Source organism: Triticum dicoccoides, chromosome 4B (genome assembly GCF_002162155.2).
Source record: "Triticum dicoccoides isolate Atlit2015 ecotype Zavitan chromosome 4B, WEW_v2.0, whole genome shotgun sequence".
NCBI classification, from domain to species: domain Eukaryota; kingdom Viridiplantae; phylum Streptophyta; class Magnoliopsida; order Poales; family Poaceae; genus Triticum; species Triticum dicoccoides.
The window spans coordinates 634,410,900-634,422,466 of record NC_041387.1 but is presented as its reverse complement, the minus strand read 5'-3'; positions in this window follow the sequence as shown (position 1 = coordinate 634,422,466).

Sequence of the window (11,567 nt, the reverse complement as noted above, 5' to 3'; positions counted from 1 at the left end):
AGACCTCTAACATGGTAGTGTGATGTTGTTTGCATCTTGCATATGATTTATTTCTTGTACTGCTTCACATTTGTTTAAATGCCATTTATGATGAGACATTGTTAACTTGGCAGAGCGATATTGGTAGCATATTTCATATGGTGTCTACCTTCCATTGCATTGCTTCTAATTTGGTGAAATGTCTTCTTCTTAGTTTACACATCATAGTTCTGGTTATCTCTTCCATCCTGTTTCTCATACATATTACATCCTCCTATCATGTGGTTGTCTAACATCAAAGTTCTGTTCATCTGCATCACGGATCAATTTGTTCTGAAGAACTAAATTGTTATTCGTTTTTCTTGTCGGCTTGACTTAACATGGCACAGAGAAAGAGGAAGAAACACAGAATGGCAGGGAATGAGAAGCGGATGAATCCTGCAGATTCTGCTGGTACTGATGGTGCAATAGAAGGTCAAAGTCCAGCGGAAAATTCTACAAACACGGCATCCCATGCTACACGAGGTGCAAAAAAGGCCAAACAGAAACAAATAGCTACCACCAAACAAGCAGAGACAGCCCTAGTTCTTGCAACACCTACCACAATACTACCAGTTGCACGACTTACTCGTGCGTCAACTGAGATAGCAGCACGTTCCCAAGCTCCCTTGCCACCTGACACTACTTCCCAAGCACTCTTGACACAAGACGAGTTAGCAATATCAGATGAACCTTGTGAGCTTAAACAGCAAGAATATAGTTGCTGGAGTCAAGTTACAGTTGCATGCTTCCTTATATGTAGTCTCACAGTTTGATGTACACTAACACTTCCTATGTTCGTTGTTGGACTAGCACCTAGGCGCAAGAGGAAACAAACATCAGGGATAATGCTCGATAGGTTAACTAAATCTAGAGGAGGAAGAATGGGGATCCGTTTTGAGGCAGGTTTAAAAAGGACATGTGATGCTACAGAGTCAGCCAAGTTAGTATCAGAGGCAGCGGTTGCTGTTAGGTGTCATGTATGTATCCTCCCAACATGGATTCAGTACATGAATGACAAAGACGAAACCCAGTTCAACACCTTCCTCGACCATTTATCTGTAAGTATGGTTATGTATGGAAACTAGTAATATCATCTTGCTCTGTCCCATACTTTCTAGGTTGCTGATAATGAGACTCCCATAATTTTCAACAGATGAGGTTCAAGTTGGATAGCCAAGATGATGCAACCAGACAAGCTTGCACCCATGTTTTCAAGTCTGCTCTGCGACAGTATCGGTATAACTTGAGGAAAACTCACTTTGAAGGCAAGGCTAACAGTGAACTTTCCCAAACATCTCCAGTGGAAAATATATCGGATGAAGACTGGAGGGGCCTTGTTAAACACTGATCTGATCTGAAGTATCAGGTACATTATATATATGTGATCAGATCACATGTGCCACACAAATCTATCTTCTTGTAGGTGAACTGTTCAAAGAACAAGGCCAACCATACGAAAGTGAAATTCCAACAGACGACAGGATCTCATAGCTATATTGCAGACTGCGAGGCTCTTGTAATTAGCTGTTGTTTCACTCTTTTTGTTGTACCATATTATCAGATCTATATTGACTTGTTCGAAATGCAGAGGAAAGCCTACAAGGACCAAAAAGTACCTAAACCAAATGTTGTGGAAATCTTTAAGGACTGTCACACCAGCAAGAAGAAGGGCATGACTACACCAGTCAAAGCCGTTGTTGTAAGTCCTTAATCCTCATGCCTTTTAACTACTACTTACTATGACTTGTGCCTTGAATTGCATGGTTTGCAGCCAATGTCTATTACTCGTTTCAATTTTATACACAATTGTCTTAGCGTATCATTGCACCTTACAAGTTTTAAAAGAGAGGAGTGATGTTCCTTTGATCTTGACCCGTAATCTAGTTCCGTGCTGGACTTGCCCACACAACATTATAATTGCATGTTTGTCTGTTCTCAGTTGTTTTGTGATATGAATGATGTCATACTATGCTTACCGTATTATAAATTTCGTCTCTTTATCGTTAGCCCTCAATACAATGTGAAGAAATAGACAATACATTAGCAATGGTACATGGTCATATGTTTGGAACCTGGTTTTATTATGTACTTTGCAATAAAATACAACTAATATTTTACATGGGTTCACCAGAATAAGTTCTGTATATAGACCAAAGCTATTTTGTTTGGTTTTGCTGCCTCCTTAATATCTTCTGTTCTGGTACTACTAATGTAAAACCTCAACTTTTCAGCGAGCTATGGAAAAAATGGTGGAACCACCACCTTCTGAAGGTGGCGAGGCAACTATAACCGCAATGTCGGCTCTTGCTGCAGTGGGTCAGTACCTGTCCACTAACAGTGCCAAAAGCACGTTCTTGCGTAATACTAGGTTGGTTGTTAAGGCAATATCGTCCAAACTGCCTCATGATCAAGATATGCAAGCTCAAAGCAATGTTGTATCTGTGCTCCAGACACAAGTCCATTCCCTAACAGAGGCCCTTTGTGAAACAAGGAGAAACATTGCTCAATGTCGTCAAGATATGCATGGTTTTGAAACCAGACTATCAGATATTTGCTATGTTGTTCAGGAGCCTAGGGGAAATGAAGGCGAGGGTTATGGTGCTCCATCGTACAATACAACATAAAAACGTAACAGTCAGGTCAAATGAACAGAGCTTCTGAACTTCTAGTGGTGCATTTATCTGCTAGACTGTTAAGTTTTATGCCAACCTTCCTTTTGTTATATAGTTGTAATTTGTTTTGGTGCGATACAAAATTTATTCTTAACGTGCAACCACCGGCTGAAGAAAACAACAAGCCATTTTTGTATAGTGTAGGGTGTTCCCTATATTTGCCATGGTGGCGATCTTTGATGCCGAGTGGATGTAATCTGTGCAATCGCCTTAATATCCTAGCGTTAGTTTCGACCTTATTTATTTCCTAGTATTCTTTTTCCCTGGTTTGCTAGTGGCCGCAACTACCATGGGCCATATACGGGCCGTAGGATCCATGGGTCTCCTACGGGCCATCGATAAATGTGCCTATAATCAGTGGTCCTCGGGCCGTCGATAAATGGGCCTGTAATCGGTGGGCCTCGGGCTGTCGGATAAATGGGTCTACATGGGCCGTAATCAGGCATAATTGGTATCGTCCCAGCACGGTAACAGGCCGTTAACAGGCCATAGGACTGCAAAGGCTTAATTCTGTCACAGGCATAACCGGTCGTTAATGGGCCAGAACATAGGACGGGCTGGAAAAGGTGCAACGGGTTAACAGGCCAGAAACGGGCCAACTCTTGCCATGGGCCTAATTTGGCCCATTAGGGTAACAGGCCAGTAACGGGCCGACTCTTGCCATGGGCCGAATTTGGCCCATTAGGGGAACATGCCAGTAACGGGCCGACTCTTGCCATGGGCCGAATTTGGCCCATTAGGGGAACAGGCCAGTAACGGGCCTGAAGTAATCGAGGGCCGAAAAGGAGCCCAAGAATGTATGGGCCGTCAATAGGCCGAAAGCTAACACGGGCTGGAAACGGCCCATGTAAATCACAGGCCGTTAACGGGTACAAAGAAAATTACTGTTCATTATGGGCTAGAGTCACCGTAGCCTTTAAAGGGCCGAAAGATACGAAGGCCTCATATGGGCCGAAAGACGTCGTGGGCCATACATGGGCCGAATGTGAAATGGGCTGGTGTTATATTCGACGGCCCACATGATGTTGTTGGGCCGATTTCCTTTAGGGCCTAACAGGTCGTGAGTTAACGGGCCGTAAAATGGGCTATTTGCGAAGAGACCGTTAACAGGCTTTTCATGGGCCAGCCCATTAACTTTTGACCAAGTCAAACGGGGCGGCTTTGTAAGCTAAATGGGCTAGTGCTGGACTGTGGCACGTGTCGACATATCATAGGCGCCTATCTGACCCACTGATGAGCTGACACGTGTTTCGTCCGGCCAATAAGAATTTTACACATGGAAATTTCCCATTGGCTGGGGCTGTTAACGGGTTATCGGATCCAAAACCCGACCCGATAGCTTAACGGCGTTCCGTTACGGTGGATGCCACATGTTGGTCACCCTTGACGAAAGCACTTCTGTGACGCACGATTTATCATCATTGAAATTGACACTTCCATGGTGATAATTTTGGTAATGTCATGGAACACTTCTACGACAGCACAGGTATGACTATCTTGATTCTGTCATAAAATCGTCATGGATGTACATGCATGACAAAAAACGCGACCTACTGTGACAAACACGTATCATCACAGAAGTGTATTTTTTTGTAGTGCTTGGGGGCGGTCACCCGTACCCGTCAAATTGCTCGGGGCGATCTCCACAACCTAATTGGAGACCTCGACGCTTGCCCGGAGCTTTACACCACAATGATTGAGCTCCGAACAACACCAACTGTCTAGGGAGCCAAGGCACCCAAGAGGAACAAGCTCTAGGTTGTCCAAACACCCAAGAGTAAACAGCTCAAGGGTACCAAGCACCCAAGAGTAATAAGCTTCTCAACTTGTGACTTCCACGTATCACGTGGAGAACTCAAACCGATGCACCAAATGCAATGGCAAGGGCACATGGAGTGCCCAAGTCCTTCTCTCTCAAATCCCACCGAAGCAACTGATGCTAGGGAGGAAGATGAGAGGAAGAACAAGAAGGAGAACACCAAGAACTCCAAGATCTAGATCCAATGGGTTCCCCTCACATAGAGGAGAAAGTGATTGGTGGAAATGTGGATCTAGATCTCCTCTCTCTTTTCCCTCAAAAACTAGCAAGAATCCATGGAGGGATTGAGAGTTATCAAGCTCGAAGAAGGTCAACAATGGGGGAAGCACATGAGCTCAAAGGATAAGGTTCAATGGGGAAGAAGACCCCCCCTTTTTATAGGTGGGGGAAAATCCAACCGTTATGCTCACAGCCCGCACAGAGCGGTACTACCACTCCAAGGAGCGGTACTAAAAAAATACTTCCGTGCCTACCTCCGCTGAGCAAAACACGAGATTTTTGGTCCGAAGTGGTACTACCGCTCAGGAGCCATGGTAGTACAGCTCTGGAGCGGTACTACCGCTCAGGAGCCGCGGTAGTACCGCTCTGTAGCGGTAGTAAAAATTTGCATCCTCTCTAGTCACGGTAGGACCGCTGCAGCCTTTACCAAAACAGCCACAACTTTTGTAAACGGACTCCAAATTCAACGAAACCAAGTTTGTTAGAAAGCTAACGACATGGGCTAACACAGTATTGATATAAATATCAATAAGAAGCAAATGAGAAAAAGGCCCATAAGAAAAAGGTGAGAACCCTTCCTTGGATAAGACCGGTAAAAGCTCCAACACCGAAAACATCATAGAAGATGCATGCGAACTCCGTTTTCGATGAACTCAAGCTTGTCATCAATATGACCATAGCTCTAAGACTCACAAAGAGAACCAAACAAGAACGAAGAAACATGAGGCAAGGATGCAATGGTTTGAGCTCTCTACTAACGATACGATCAAGCTACCAACTTGAGAGCCCCCCTTGATAGTATGGCAAACGATCCTATAACCCGGTCTCCCAACTACCACCATGAGACTGGTAAAATAGAAAACCTATCAAGGGAAAAACTTTGCCTTGCACAAGGTCCACTTGAGCTAGATGATGACGAACTTCTCCTCCCCAAGATGGACCACCTTTCTTGATCGCGTTGGGTCGATGAAGACTAGATGATTGCTCCCCCATACTCCACTATGGGAGAGCCACTCTTCAGCACATCTTCACAAGTCCATTGACACCAAAATGGATGGCAAGCTTCAAGTATTTGATCTCTTCATGATGCTCCACTTAAACTTGCACACGGCAATCTTGATGACGATCACCACTTGATGTTATCCTTTCCATGGGTTGTATGATATCTTCCCCTTGATGCAAGCCCATGGACACGTACCTAACCCCACATAGAACTCTCACATAGACCATGGGTTAGTACCCAAAGTGAAATGGACAATGCTTACCATACCATGGGATCACTTGATCCCTCTCGGTACATCTTCTACGCTTTGTGAGTTGATCAACTTGACTCACTCTTGACTTAGTCTTGATCAACCTTGAATCTTTCTAACTCTCTTCATTTACATGATGTATTGAAGGTAAACATGAATGATCACACAATCTTCTTATTCAAGACATGCTTGCAATAAACATAACCAATCTTTCGATAATTCCTTAATAGCACCTTGGTCCACATATAAACTCCTTGAAACCAACACATGGACTTTAAGAAGAGCCTATGGAAAAATCCTTCAAATATAATTCAATGCAACCATTAGTCCATAGAGAGTGTCATCAACTACCAAAACCACACATGGGGACACTGCATGTCCTTTCACACTTCCGTGATGATAATTTTGGTAATGTCATGGAACACTTCTACGAAAACACATGTATGACTATCTTGATTGTGTCATAAATCGTCATGGATGTACATGCATGAAAAAACACGACCTACTGTGACAAACACATATCATCACGGAAGTGTATTTTTTTGTAGTGGTAGTTCACCCTCGGGGCTGAGGGTATGTACCAGTAGCTATGTGTTTGATCTCTCTCTTTCTCTCTCTCGTGTTCTTGAGGTGATACGATCTTGATCTATAGGGAGCTTTGGTATTATAGTTGGATCTTATGACGTTTCTCCCCCTCTACTCTCTTGTAATGGATTGAGTTTTCCCTTTGAAGTTATCTTGTCGGATTGAGTCTTTAAGGATTTGAGAACACTTGATGTATGTCTTGCCGTGCTTATCTATGGTGACAATGGGATATTCACATGATTTACTTGATGTATGTTTTGGTGGTCAACTTCCGTGTTCAATGAATCTATGCATAGGGGTTGGCACATGTTTTCGTCTTAACTCTCCGGTAGAATCTTTGGGGCACTCTTTGAAGTACTTTGTGTTGGTTTGAATAGATGAATCTGAGATTGTGTGATGCATATCGTATAATCATGCCCACAGATACTTGAGGTTACATTGGAGTATCTAGGTGACATTAGGGTTTTGGTTGATTTGTGTCTTAAGGTGTTATTCTAGTATGAACTCTATGATAGATCGATCAGAAAGAATAACTTTGAGGTGGTTTCATACCCTACCATAATCTATTCGTTTTTCTCCGCTATTAGTGAGTTTGGAGTGACTCTTTGTTGCATGTTGAGGGATAGTTATATGATCCAATTATGATATTATTGTTGAGAGAACTTGCACTAGTGAAAGTATGAACCCTAGGCCTTGTTTCCTAGCATTGCAATATCGTTTGTGCTCATTTTTATCATTATTTACCTTGTTGTTTTCATATTTTCAGATTACAAAAACCTATATTTACCATCCATGTTGCACTTGTATCACCATCTCTTCGCCAAACTAGTGCACCTATACAATTTACCATTGTATTGGGTGTGTTGGGGACACAAGAGACTCTTTGTTATTTGGTTGCAGGGTTGTTTAAGAGAGACCATCTTCATCCTACGCCTCCCACGGATTGATAAACCTTAGGTCATCCTCTTGAAGGAAATTTTCTACTGTCCTACAAACCTCTGCACTTGGAGGCCCAACAACATCTACAAGAAGAAGGTTGGGTAGTAGACATCACCATTCAAAATGTACACGTATCCGGTTTGTGACTTGGAGTCATCCAGATCTGTGTCGAAGCTGGCATCAACATAATCCTTTATGACGAGCTCTTCGTCACCTCCATAAACGAGAAACATATCCTTAGTCCTTTTCAGGTATTTCAAGATATTCTTGACCAATGTCCAGTGTTCCATGCCGGGATTACTTTGGTACCTCCCTACCAAACTTACGGCAAGGTTCACATCAGTCTGGTACACAACATGGCATACATAATAGAACCTATGGCTGAGGCATAGGGGATGACACTCATCTTTTCTCTATCTTCTTCCGACCGACTTCTTTCGCCTATATATTCGCATATACCCTGAAAACATCGAAGCGAACAATAGATTGGGAGCTCCGCCACCGCAAGCCTCTGTAGCCACCAAAAACCTCTCGGGAGCCCGTTCTGGCACCCTGCCAGAGGGGGAATCCCTCACCGGTGGCCATCTTCGTCATCCCGGTGCTCTCCATGACGAGGAGGGAGTAGTTCACCCTCGGGGCTGAGGGTATGTACCAGTAGCTATGTGTTTGATCTCTCTCTCTCTCGTGTTCTCTCCATGGAACAATCTTGATGTATCGCGACCTTTGCTATTATAGTTGGATCTTATGATGTTTCTCCCCCTCTACTCTCTTGTGATGAACTGAGTTTTCCCTTTGAAGTTATCTTATCGGATTGAGTCTTTAAGGATTTGAGAACACTTGATGTATGTCTTGTCATTCTTATCTGTGGTGACAATGGGATATTCGCGTGATCTACTTGATGGATGTTTTGGATCAACTTGCGGGTTGAATGAATCTATGCATAGGGGTTGGCACACGTTTTCGTCTTGACTCTCTGGTAGAAACTTTGGGTCACTCTTTGAAGTACTTTGTGTTTGTTGAATAGATGAATCTGAGATTGTGTGATGCATATCGTATAATCGTGCCCACGGATACTTGAGGTTATAATGGAGTATCTAGGTGACATTAGGATTTTGGTGGATTTGTGTCTTAAGGTGTTATTCTAGTATGAACTCTATGATAGATTGAACGGAAAGAATAGCTTCATGTTATTTTACTACGGACTCTTGAATAGATAGAACAAAAAGGATAACTTTGAGGTGGTTTCGTACCCTACCATAATCTCTTTGTTTGTTCTCCGCTATTAGTGGCTTTTGAGTGACTCTTTGTTGCATGTTGATGGATAGTTATATGATCCAAGTATGTTATTATTGTTGAGAGAACTTGCACTAGTGAAAGTATTAACCCTATGCCTTGTTTCCTAGCATTGCAATACCGTTCACGCTCACTTTTATCATTAGTTACCTTGCTGTTTTTATATTTTCATATTACAAATACCTATATCTACCATCCATATTGCACTTGTATCACCATCTCTTCGCCGAACTAGTGCACCTATACAATTTACCATTGTATTGGGTGTGTTGGGGACACAAGAGACTCTTTGTTATTTGGTTGCAGGGTTGTTTGACAGAGACCATCTTCATCCTATGCCTCCCACAGATTGATAAACCTTAGGTCATCCACTTGAGGGAAATTTGCTACTGTCCTACAAACCTCTGCACTTGGAGGCCCAACAACGTCTACAAGAAGAAGGTTGCGTAGTAGACATCAACCTCTTTTCTGGCGCCGTTGCCGGGGAGGTGAGTGCTTGAAGGTATATCTTTAGATCTTGCAATCGAATATTTTTGTTTCTTGTTTTATCACTAGTTTAGTCTATAAAAGAAAACTACAAAAAATGGAATTGAGTTTGCCTCATACATGTCATCTTTTTAATATCTTTCGTGAGAATGATGGAAAGGAAAATTGTGCTCAAGTGCTTGAAGAAGAAGTCTATAAAATCTTTGGTACTAAGAGCATGATTGCAATGTTGTTAGTATGAACTCTTTGAATATCCATAGTACTAATGATGATTGCACTAGTTATGATGAAAATGTCTCTTATAAGCATGTCAATTTTTGTGGAGTGCATTGGGTTTGCAAGTACACACCAAATAGGGAAGATAGATATTGCAAGAGGCATAAGCATTTAGAAACTAAATGGTTGCAAGAAAGGCTAGATGTTTGTGCTGAAAATTTAAAATTTCTTCGTCCTACTTATGAACTTTGCAATGAACGTGATCATTTTAATCCCCAATGCAAATTGTTTCATGATCGAATCGTGTCCAAAAATTGTGATGACTTGATTTCCCTTGCACATCATAATGAACTTAGTTTGCTTTTGCGTTATGAAGAAATGAAAAGTATAACTAAGAATATTCCAGAATTTTCCCTTAAAAGAGTTCTTGATTTTGATCTAGAGGAAATTTATATGTATTGTGCGGTGAATTGCATTTAAAATCCTTATATTGCCAATTACATAAAGAAAAGAAAGCAAATAGAAGATGAAGAGAATACTAATGAAAGGGAAAAGACTTCCCAATATCCTTCTATTATTTCTTATGATGAATCAGGTAACGAGGATGATCCTTCTATTCAACCAACCTTATTAATAAGGAGCTCAAAGGAGAGGGTTAAACTCACACATCATGTGAAGAAGAAAAAGAAAAGACGGAGAAGCAAAGGTAGAAAGGTATCCCTCCCAAATGATGTTGCTCCTACTACTCACTGTGATGATGACAATTGGTATACTATTGGTGTTATCCATACTATTCATGATGAGAGCGATTATGCTTATGATATGAAAAGGCACAAGCTTGGGGAAGCTATGTTTGATGAGGATGACATATTTGAGAATATATTTGCTGCAATTAATGTTTCTCCCAAGCTTGGGGATGCTATGTTTTATGAAGATGATATTTTTAGCCTTCCAAGTTTTGATATGCAAATTTGTTATGATGATAGCATGCCTCCTACTTATGATGATTATATTGATGAAAGTGGGTTTGGAAGAGTGTCAACTTTAGGAAGTAGTGATCCCACTATTTTGGAGGATGTTGAATATTATTGTGATGAATATGAAAGTGGATTTGGAGAGGTCATGACTTTATTTAGTGATGATTCCACTATCTTGGAAGAGGTTTCAATCGATTATGATGAGAACAAAGTTGCTACTTATGATGATTATTGTGATGAAACTTATGCTATAAAAAGTAGTGATGATCTGTCACACCCTAGCTAGTCATGCATTAGAATGTGTGCATCATGTTTAAAATTCCATTTAACTTGAAATGGGGATCTATGAAACCCTCAGAATCATTTTGAAAATGACCCAAATAAAAATTTCTCCAAAAGGGTCCAAGAAAATGCTCATGTTGATCTCTGAAAATATTGGACAGAGATAAAAATCAAACCAATATTTTTAGTGACTCATGGACATTTATTTTGGGCATTTGGAATTAATGCATAAATATTTGCATTGGAAATATATTTCTATATATATGAAATATGGTCCAAATATTATGCCAATTCTAAAGGAGCTCTGGAATAATATATCTAGCCCCTGCAAAAATTGGCATAAGTTAAATAAATGATTTAATATATTATTTAAATCAAAACAAATGTCAGAAATTAGAAAACAGAAAAAAAATAAAAGGGAGAAGCTTACCTGGGCTCCTCCACTGTGCAGCCCATCCAGCTGGCCGGCCCAGCCAGCAGGCGGCCCAGCCCACCTCCCTCCTCTGTTGTCTTCGTCCCGACAGAGGGAGGGGAGTGTGGCCGGCGCGCGCGCGCGCCACCGCGCCACGCCACCTCTCTCCCTGACTGCCTGCCCTCCCCTCCTCGCCTCGATGCCCCTGGACGACGCCACGCCTCCCCCCCTGCTCTCTCTCACTCTCCCCCGGCTCTCCCCTCCTCTCCCTCGCTCTCTCCCTCACACGGCCGAACACCACCGTCGCCGCCGTTCGCCATAGCAGCCATCTCCGGCCACCCCTCGCTCCCCCGACTAGCTCAGAAGCTCCGCCACAACCCCCTCTTCTTCCCC